Here is an 11,646-nt window from a genome sequence, read left to right as displayed (position 1 = left end):
AATCCTTGCTCTCAATAAAGGGTGAGGGGAGGTTTGCTGGGCAAGAAATGTGCTGATGTTGTTGGGCCCAAAGCCCCACCGGGAGCAGAAATCCTTTCCACACCCTGTACTTTGACAAACCTGTTCTTGCTTTGCTGCCCATGTGCAAGTTTTCTAAATAGCTATGTTTAGATTAGAACTAGGTCTAACAGAAGTTCTAACATGTTGTACTGATTAAACACATTGAGATCAAAACAGACAGACAGAGGTACAAACAGGCATCCTTCTCTGCAATGGCCCATTTCTTAGAGGGCACGGAAAAATGTCTTTAAAATTTCAGAAAAGTTTTTCTTACCCTGAATAGAACAAAGAGCCTTTGGGCAATAGACTTGCTATTTGCTTGGTGGGGATAAATGAAATGCAGGAATAAATAAAAAAAAAAAATACTCGCGTTTGCTTTGGAGATGGGACCACGCGTGCCTGACCCTGAGAGCCTCGCTGTGAGGGATGGAGCGGTGACCCTGAGTCATTTGGGGGTCATAGCAATTGAGAATCAAGAAACCTTGCCTGGGGATGTGTCCTTGCACCAAATCCCTCCAGCCCGTTTGCCAGATGCTAACTCAATTGGAAGAGTGGGGATTATGCCAAAGGAATGGATAAATCTTCTCACTGATACTCAGACACGGATGTTATTTTATGGTTCTTTTTACAAAGGCAGATGATCGGATTTAAGGAAGGAAAGTGGAGAGCCCGGACAAGTGTAAGCTGTCATGGTGATCTTACTACTTTAATCTTTTAAGTGCATTACCTTATTTTCTATAGTAGACATAGTTCCTCAAAAGCTGCGTGCCGTGAGGTTTCTTGCAGTTTCAACAGTTTTGACACATGTATTATTTTAAAAACATCTTGAAAAAAGAGTGCCTTAAAAAGGCAAAAGGCATTTTTTAATTTAATTATTTAACAATAGTCAGTCCGTGTTCTGGGTTTATTAGAGCTCGGTGCCCTTGTAGAAGATAGGGCAGAAGTAAAACATAGCAGAGATCACGACATTTACCAAATGGCTACGTAATACTTGGTTATCTATATAATTGTAACTTGCTGAGCAATAAAGCTGAAAATTGACTTTTGAGATCCCCAGTTCCAGCTGTGTTGTATTAAAATAGGAAAGTTTTAAAACTTCTCCTGAAGCTGGACTTAGGAGTCTCCAAGCTGCTTTGCTCTGCTGTTTACTTGCTCTGATTCAGAGTAGAATACTTCTCTTTTTAAGTGGACCAAAGACGTATAATTTGGAATTTGAAATGCAGGCAGTAAGGAAAGCTATATTTAGGATAACTTCGAAGTTTAAAGGGAAAGTATTCGTATCCTAATAAAGATCTTCTTTTGCAATTCTTTTTCAGTCGTGTGCTTACTTGGGGGTGCTTGGTAAATGCACTTGTGATTGTTTTCTAACATAATAAAGGCAATAGTATTTGAAGCTTTGATAAAGCATGAGCCAGGGGGTGTAGGGAGAAGGGGCCAGGGCAGGAATGGAAACATTTTTGGCCTTCATCACAGAGGTTAAAGCACAGTTGTTAATTGCCAGTTGTCATAGACTTTTGGATAACCTGACCTTTGACCCTGCTTAGTAGAGATCTTCCCTGCCTCCCTCTGGCTGTGCTGAATTCCTTGCCCAGTCTAGACTTGGACACATCCCTGTAGAGCATGCAGACCCTCTGTCCAGTTCTCCTGTGAGACTCCAGTTAGGTCCTGACCCTCTGAATATCAGCTTACTCATAGTAAATCACATTGGACTCCATTGGGAAGCTTGAGCCCTGAAGAGGCAGAGCTAAGCCTTCCATCTTGTTTTCTTTCAACAAGGGGGTTCATTAAGGTCAAGAGTGTTGACCTTGGTCTCCCCTGGCCCATTCCCTACTCAGATTCAGCTTGTCCTCTAAAGATGAGTCTTCAAACATACCTGGAGTTCCTAGTGATGCTACATATGCACTTCCAACACACACACACACACACACACTCACACTCTTCCTTTGAAACCTCCCCTCCAGGTTTCTGAACCTTCCCACTTTATTTGGGGGAAGGTTACCTGGACTGGTTTAACCAAGAAGTGGCTTTGGGGCTGGATCCAGAGACTTGCCAAGATGTCCTCACCCAAGATAAGGGGAGTTGGCAGTCCTGGGAAATCAGGGTAGGACAACTGAGGGCCAAATGCCAGGAGAAGAGTTCGTAGGAGCGCCGAATCCAGGAGGTACTGAAAGCAGAGAAGGAAGAGAACGAGGCAGTTGGAACAAGCTCAAGGCCAACAAAGCAGTATTCAGGAAGCAGGGAGGGCCGGATCTCTCCCTGAGAGGCTGCTTCAGCAGATAGGTAAGCTTGGGTTTGTTTTCATGGGCTATAGAAATGAGATATGTATGTGAGTGGGTTAGTGAACAGAGGTACTTGTTGACATGCTGTTTCTGTTTTTCCTTTGATCATCAAGATTCGTGAATGAATTGGCTATACCTTTCATATCCCCTTTATAATATCTACTCCCTCCTTATCTACCTGTGCAGAGGAAATCCTCAGTTCATTAAAAGCCAGGAGGAGGTTGGTTGCTAATCCCTATGTTAGTGAGCTAAGGCTGCCCTAACAGAATACCACAGTCTGGGGCATTAAACAACGGAAATTTATTTTCTCACAGTTCTGGAGGCTGGAAGTCCAAGATCAAGGTGCCGGCAGGTTTGCTTTGGTTTCTACGGTGGCCTCTCTCTTTGGCTTGTAGATGGCTGCCTTCTTGCTGTGTCCTCGTGCGGTCTTTCTTCTGTAATCAAATCTCTTCTTCTTTTAAGAACACCAGTCAGATTGGATCAGGGCCCACCCTAATGAGGTTATTGAACTTACCTCTTTAAAGGTGCTATCTCCAAATATAGTCACATTCCAAGGTTCTGGGGTCTGAGATTCACCATGTGAATTTCGGGAGCGCACACTAGCTGGTAAAACTCCCCAGTCTCCAAAGCCATGCAGCCTGGCCTCAGTCCCAGCGGGTGGGTGAGGTGCCACCGTGAGGGACCCCGCAGCTCCCACGTCCCGTCGTGCCAGCACTCCACTGGCAGCTTGGCTCTTTCCTCTGTCTCCGCTGACACCTTTGCTTCCTCAAGGTTGGAACCGGCCTGCTCTTAAGCCACGTCTGGCCTATGGCCAGGTTTCGTTGGACTCACCCTGTGTTCGAAAAGTTTAATTGGTGGCTAAGATGAAAAAGCAGATGCTGATAGTTCACATAAGTACCTCACTTTCTGGCCTTTCCTCAAAAGCTGGAAGACCTGTGAACACTGGGCTTGATTTCCGCGCGACAGCCCTCCTCGAAGAGTCTGGTGGTCGCCTCCACCCGCTAGTGCCTTCAGCTCCCATCTCTCCTGTAATTGGCCAACCTGAGCCCTGAACGTATTTGGAGTTTTGATTCCTAAATTATTGACATACCCACTAGGCACCCGCCACCCCCGCTGCTTTGACTTGGTTCTAGTCTCACGTCTTCGTTTGCAGCCAATACCTTTCCATTTGATGCCATTCTGACACTTTTTTTATCTTTATTTTTTTTAATGCTTATTTATTTATTTATTTATTTATTTTTGAGAGCTTGATGCAGGGCTCGAACTCACAAACCATGAGACCATGACCTGAGCTGATCATGACCTGAGGTGAAACCAAGAGTTGGGTGCTTAACCGACTGAGCCACCCAGGCACCCCCTATTCTGACACTTTAAATCACACCTGTTCTCATGTGTTACCACAGGTCAGTCCAAATGCCTGAATTAAAAAAAAAATTAATGTTTTTATTTATTTTTGAGACAGAGAGAGGCAAAGCATGAGCAGGGGAGGGGCAGAGATAGAGGGAGACACAGAGTCCGAAGCAGGCTCCAGGCTCTGAGCTGTCAGCACAGAGCCCAACGTGGGGCTTGAACTCATGGACTGTGAGATCACGACGTGAGCTGAAGTCGGACGTCCAACCGACTGAGCCACCCAGGAGTCCCCCAAATGCTTGAATTTTATGTTAAGAAAACCTTCTTCTTTCACTGAGCTCCATATCCAATGTCTCCTTCTACTCTGTCTCATTCATCTGCCCAAAGTGTCTTGCCTATCTATTATTTCACTCTTGTTCAGGCCCTCAGCACCATGTTATTTCAGGCTGTTAAGAACTCCTCAGCTCCTCTCTTCTTTTCCAGATATAACATGCTGTCTCCAAAACACTTACTGAAACATTATTTTCAATTTGTTACTCTGTTTACTCTTTTGCCTACAAGTCTAGTCCTTTATTTTCCATTTTAGCTTCCTTTCCTTCCTTTTTGGTCAGCAATTGGCATGTGTTCAGTCATTGTGTGTTGAGAAGTGATTGATCCATTCAGAACCCCTGAGTGTATCATTGTGCTTACTTTGCCTTGATTCATTTCATTCATACCTTTCCACCCCCGGCTATCCAAATTTGCCTTCGTAGAACAAAAAAAAGTGCCTTTGCCTTTTCTTTTGTGTGTGGTCCAGGGCTTTGCACATAGTAGACATTCTACCAATACTTACAAATTTTATTTTAAATCACTAACATCCCCAACAGAAGTCTCTGTGTTCTCTGATTCCCAACCTAGCTCACTTATTGTGAGATGGTCCTCAACAAACCCTGTGGTTTTCTTGTACTTGTAACCCTGGTAAATATTAATGAAATGAATACACAGCTTTTAATTACAGTGAAGATACTTTGGAATTTACCCCTCTAGTCAGTCAGTCAGCCAGGAATTACAACCTGACTTCGACTTAATCAAAGGGTGAAACTTCTATCAATCAGAAGAATGGAACAGGCTACCTCATAAGCAGGAAGCTTCTCATTCATATGTTCCTTTGTTCAATAAGAACTGTTAGGGGCATACTAATAGATTGACACAGTATGTTAAAACTGCCTTCATTTCTACTTTCTTCTTGAGAAAAGTAGCTCAAGGACACAATTTTTCAGGAAGTGGAGGAAAGTGTCTTAGTTTCCTATTGTTGCTCTAACAAACTACCACAAATATTTGTGGCTCGAAACCACACAAATCTATTATCTTCCAGTTTTGGATTTCAGAAGGTTGAAATGGTTTCCACTGGTCTAAAACCAAGGTTGTTCCCTCTGAATGTTCTGAGGGAGAATTACTTTCATTGCCCTTTTCCAGCTTCTGGAGGCTAGACTGCCCACATTCCTTCTCTTTGGGTCATAGACTTCCGTTAGGTATTTAGTGATTTAAAATGAAATCTATAGATATTGGTAAAATATCTACTATGTGCAAAGCCCTGGACCACACACAAAAGGAAAGGCAGAGGCATGTTTGAGGCACTTTCTTGGATTATATTAAGAAGACCCAGATGCAAAGATAGTACAAAAGCCATAAAACAAATGAAAAAATAGAATAGATTTCATGATGTTTAAGATGATTCATAAATAGACCAATATCGATGAAAAAATGATCAAGTTTGAAAATAGGATACCATATTACAGGAGACCCCCATCCTGGTCTCCAAGGGTGTTCAATCACTGTGAATGAGATTGCTGCCCATGGGGAGTTCAAGGCCCATCCTTGCAACTCTGTGGACATTGGGAGGAACTTCAAATGGGCATTTTTGTGGAAAGGACTCAATGAAGAGCTCTTTACAGAAGAGGTGGAATAGTCTAGGAGCTTGAGATTGAATTGGTAAGTACTTTATTTTTGGCTGAGAAATTCTCATTTAGAATGATGCTAGAAAAGAAAGCACCGGGTGCCCAAGATGAAAGCTTCCAATCATAGGGAGAAAAAACGTGACTCACTTGGAACTCTCCTTGGTACCAGGATGTTCCTGCTTGAGTCTCTCCTGCTTTCTCAGAATCGTTAGCCTAGCTTGTGTGACCTAGTGTGCTACTGATCTGCACTATACTCCTTTCTTCAGCTATGATCCTTCTTATTAAGCCTTCTATTTTGCTGGCTCTCCACGCACTGCTCCGCTCACTCTCCCACCTCTTCCTCTGCCCATCCTAATTGGCCAAGAACAACTGTCTCAAACTGAATCCTGCATATTTTTCACCAAAGCTCAAAATCGAATTTATCAAAAATTATCTAGCATAGCATGCCAACATATTAATGTAAAGTTCGTTTTACAAAATGCAAAACAGCTACTTTACATAAACACTCAAGTCTATTTTTATAAATGTACTCATTAGATACTTTCCTTTGAGAAATGGTTCAATAGAGCTCTTACTGTTTCTTCCAATTAGTAATCATTAGCGTTCTGTAGCATTTCCCTGAGAAAGAATATTAAAGGGCTACAATGTCACCAGGGGCAGAACTTCTAAATTTGGAAGCTATGTGAAAATCAATGATTCTGGGATCAAACACTTAGTTGGTCTCATGACTGCAGAACATGGTTCTTAGTCTTTAGGATGAAGATCATCAATATAGACAAACATTAAGAGAATAGTTCTTTTGTTCTTTTGGCATATTGCAATTCAGGAAGCACTGGCTTCGGTCCAAAATTTAATTTATACTTATAAAATTACAGATTTTCTGTGAGTTACTAAAAGCTGAATAGGCATAGAAGGAAATACCACTCAACTGAAATGTTATTATTTGAATGCCAGTGATGGACTCCTTGACTCGAAATCCAGAAGGTTCTTCTCAACTTTTATTGTTAGTAATAATTAAAATACCTAACATGTATAACATTTTATAGTCTGTGGATTTTTACATAAATTATTAGATAATCCTTAACTTTTCTTTGTGTTCCTGTACAACAATATCTTGTATTGAATTGTCTGTGCTCTGGATTCTTTGAGGGCAGAAACTGTCTTTCCTCAGCACCTTTCAAAATGCCCAGATCATAGCTATGGTTCACTGCTGTTGAATGAATAAAAGGATGGTGTCCATATTCCTTATTGTTGCTCAGTCTTCTCCGTTTGAAATTTTCTTCTTCCTTGCGTTCCATCATGACACATTTCCCAACTCTCCTGCCATGTTTCTTGACAATGCTTCCTTCTTTGTCCCTCTAACTTTCATTTCTCTCCTTAGACTCTAAAGTTCTCTCTGCTCATCCTTTGTTACATTCTCTCACTACACCCCCTTTCTTGGGTCATACACTAATAATTCTCTGTGTGTCAACTCTGGCTCTATAACTCTCATGTTATTTTGAACCTTGAGTGCTCACCTGTATTCCAGCTCAGTACTTCTAAGGTGTCCTTCCAACATGAAGAATATAATGTTGAAACAAATACCACGGTTGTATTGTTCAAGCCATTCAAGATTTTATCATAAAGAATTCCCAATTTCTTTAGTGCCATTAATAGTCTACATGTCACCCGATCTCAAAGTCATGAGCTCATTTGTTTTTAACGTTTATTTTTATTATTTTTGAGAGAGAGACAGAGTGTGAGCAGGGGAGGGGGCAGAGAGAGAGAAGGAGAGAGGGAGACACAGAATCTGAAGCAGGATCCAGGCTCTGAGCTGTCAGCGCAGAGCCCAACACAGGGCTCGAACCCATAAACTGTGAGATCATGACCTGAACCGAAGTCAGCGCTTAACCTACTGAGCCACCCAGGTGCCCTCATGAGTTCATTTTTTATTCATCTTCCCCATTCCCAATCCCACCAGATAGTTATCCCAACTTAGCCCTGAGTTTCAGTGTTTTTTGCATTGGAAAGTAATGTTTTGATCCTTCTATTTTAAACATACCATTTAGATTCAATTGTTTTTGCCTAATCTGTAAGAGATCAAGAACACTGAACCAAGAGCATGCCATTTGAGGGAAAAAGTACTCATGGACATTTTTGAAATAAGATTTTTGAGATTTTAAGGGATTTTCACAATTTGGCAATGCTGGAATAGCTAAGAAATTTTTTCATCAAAGATTTTGTATTTATTATCTGACAAATAACATAAGCTATCAGTCTATTCTTAGATTTCATAATGAATATTCTCAATGGGGTAATTAATGGAAAGTAAAACAAGCCATTGCTAAAAAGGCAAATCCAAAACTTGATAGGTCTAACAAATTGGTGGAAAAATCAAATATTTTTGACACAATTTTTTGATCCTTAGAAATGTGACCTGGGTAAGTTAGACTGGATAGGATTACTGGCCAAAAAAGAAAACTCACAATAATGGATCTGAAAGGGTAAAATTTGTTATTGAAAACAAAACAAAAAAATCCAAACAAATATACCAAAAAAAAAGTGACTGATAAATCAATTATTGCTTTGAAACTTTGTCTGGAGAAAAATAATTTATTTTGATTACGACAATTTCAGTGAAATAAGAATAAAAATGGAATAATTAGGAGTAGTTTCTCTTCTCTGTTTACACAATTGATGAAGGAATTAAGGTGGTTTAAGGAATTATACTCTGGAGAATGCTTTCTCTTCAAAAATCCTTCAGTTGCTCTATATTCTGATTATACGTATACTCAGAATATCCTCCAGGTAAACACAATGTGAAAATATCTACTGGATGAAAATGGCGGAGTCATAACAACATGAGCAAACGTTCCTCTCTGTTTTCCTCTGCTCACTGCCACCATTTGGAGCAAGATCTTCTTTTTCTTCTTCTTTTTTTGTGCTTTTAGAGGTTCATTTTTCTTTTCTCTTTTTTTGAATTTCAATTTTATTTTTTATTTTTTAAAATTTACATTCAAATTAGTTAGCATATAGTGCAACAATGATTTCAGGAGTAGATTCCTTAGTGCCCCTTACCCATTTAGTCCATCCAGTTGCAGAAAAAAACATAAAATACCTAGGAATAAATCTAATCAAAGAGGTGAAAGATCTTCTTTTATTTCTGAAATGACTTTTGGGTTCAGTGTCCCTGCAATCGCTTTCTTCGTTCTCCAAACTTTCCCCAAATGACACGTCAACCTAAAATTTTTCAGGAATAATTCTTTTATTGTCATTCTGTGTTGATGCTTAACCTTACAATTTATTTTAATTTTTAATTTTTAAATTTATTTGTTTGTTTGCTTGTTTTGTTTTTGTTTTTGTTTTTTCACACAGCCTCTGGCTCAATCCCTGGGACATCACAAATTCTATACAATTGTTCTTTCCACATTCTTTCCTTACGTCCAAATTCCTAAACATGATTTTGAAGATGGATTCTCAATGTATTTAAATACTTTTTAAGATAGCAGTCTTTTCTTTCTCTCTTTCTTTTTGCATTCTCTTCCCCAGCCCCCTACCCTACTGGCTGGAAATCTACTCACTACTTTACTACATTTTTCTGTTTCCTGCTTTCCTCAAACAGGTGTCTCCTTTCAGATCATTCTCTTCTGTCCATCTGAATCTTTCCTGTTCCCTGTAACTAACATTAATCCCTCCTTCTCAGAGCAACTTTCTCTTAGCTTCTCTTAAACAAATGTGAGGCCTCCCTACTAATAACCAACCTAGAGCTTGATTTTTATGAGGTGGGACTTTGCACACTTTTCTTCGATCTCCACCAGAACATCTAAGTTTCACAGGGGTACGAATTATTCCTGAACGCTTTTGAAATCTGAACAGGGCTGGCACGGTTTCTTACACAGGTTAGATGACCATTAACAATTGGCTGCTCAACTATATGAAGACCAGAGGTGACCAGATGTTTCTGTGGAGACCAATTTGATAAGGGTTGTGGTCCCCTGTGGGGACTTGTTCAACTTGAGGCCCAGTGTAGGCAGAGGTGGGGAGGTAGCTGGCGATGAATTAGACATCACTAAAAGGTAAAAATTTTCTCATAAATTCTTCTAGAATTGCTATTTTTTCCTTGTCTTGCACCTCCTTCCGAAATACTTTCCTTAGTGACCATGGACTTGGAAAACAAATGATGCACTGTATTCCCATCTCCATGCATTTTTTTTTCTTTTGTTACATTCAGAAGTTTAGAGAGAGGACCTGCAAAGGTGCTTTCTGCAGGAAGGGTATTGATATTGACCCTGCAGTATTAATGGTTGGCACCTGCTTAAAAAAATAGCAGTGTTTCCAATCACTCCACAAGTGTCTGAAGGCCATCTGCTAGAAATATTCCCGATGTTCCTTGTAGTCAGAAGCTTATTTTAAATTTCTAGCTGCCTTTGAAATGAAATTTCTCTACTTACCAGATCAATGTTCAATACATTCACCTTCTTACATATTTGTCCAACTCTAAAGTTAGTCCCTGCTTCTTTACTCTGTCTTGGCACCTTTTTTATTTCTTGGCTTCTCACTATTACACATTTTCAAACAGTCTACTAGCATGTTTATACTCAAGAAAAGAGGTAAACATAACCATGCTTTCAGAAAGCCTTAAGAGCATTTGTCTCTGGTCCTTATTACTAAGAACTTTCTTAATGATGTGCTGCCATTAAGAAGTCACAATATGCTTTAAGTATTTCCATCATGAGCTAAAAAATTGCCAATTATCTTCTCTTAATCCAGGACATGATTTTGTTGTTATCTATCCGTTTAATAAGAGTAGAGATTAAGCCCATTAAGATGATCTCACTAGCTCAAATAATTGGTAAAAGAGCATGAGATAGAAAGGATAAGTCATTTATATGTGCCCAAGTTTGTGACAAGAAAAGGGAACGAAGTTGGCAAAGAAGGTACCAAAAATGGCTTTGTTATTTGACTTCCAGCTCATTAGTCCCAGCCACATAAAATTGTCAGGTACCTATGGAGAGATTTAAATGCATTGTTGGTTTTCTAGCAAAATAAGCAATATGTTTACTAGCAATATATTTCTAGTCTGATGGGAAAAATGACATACGAGAACTTTGCAGATTTGAACAAATTTCTTAAGATTTCCAACCTCCTTTTACAGGAAGCAATTTTCTCAAGTCCCAGACTTGAAAAATTTTCCTCACCCAAGAATAGAACCGTACTAATAAAACAGCCATTTTCTCTTTAAGTACAAACCATCCCCCAGGTTGTGGTACTAGAGACATTTTGGTTATTTCCCCCCTGTTAATTAACACATAGAAATCAATTAGGTTTGCTCCTGTAATTTTCATTTAGAATAGAGCATTAAATTTAACAGATGATCAGTCTTATTACTTTCACTGAGAGGTTTCTTGTAGCTAGTAGCCACCTGCTTGCAAGCATTTTTATATGGTGTTCCACACTTCCTTTTTTGAAAGCAGATTCCCGTAGCATCTGCATCAGAATCACCTGGGATGCTCATTAAATATGCATGTTGTTGGTTCTCAGGGACGTCTACGGAGTGTGCCCTGGGGAATGTTAACCTTAACGAACACCTTCAGTGATTCTGATATACACCAACATTTGAGAAATGATGCATCCGTGAGTATGTTTTTAGACAACTGAGATGATTCACATGACAATGAATTATGGCCATACAAATCACCAGTGTCCATAACTGGTATTAGCCAAGAATTCCTGTGTATACTCTCACTTTTGACACAAAGTGGGATGGTCATTTGTGTGTTGCCACTGAAATGAATTCAGCAAATTCACTCAAGAATTGCAAGATAATTGCCGTAGATAAAAACTTAGTTGGAAATGACAATGCCAATACAGCCTTAAGAGTATCTTTGTTTCTGAATGGAAAAAATGACCAAGGAAAAATGGTCAGAGAGAGGGAGGTAAATGCAGTTGGAAGTATAGTTTTAAGGAAACAAAAAATTTAATTGCTTTTTAAAAAAAGCTTATTTATTGTGTGTGTGTGTGTGTGTGTGAGAGAGAGAGAG

This window comes from Felis catus, chromosome C1 (assembly GCF_018350175.1).
Source record: "Felis catus isolate Fca126 chromosome C1, F.catus_Fca126_mat1.0, whole genome shotgun sequence".
NCBI lineage: Eukaryota > Metazoa > Chordata > Mammalia > Carnivora > Felidae > Felis > Felis catus.
This window is presented reverse-complemented; position numbering follows the sequence as displayed.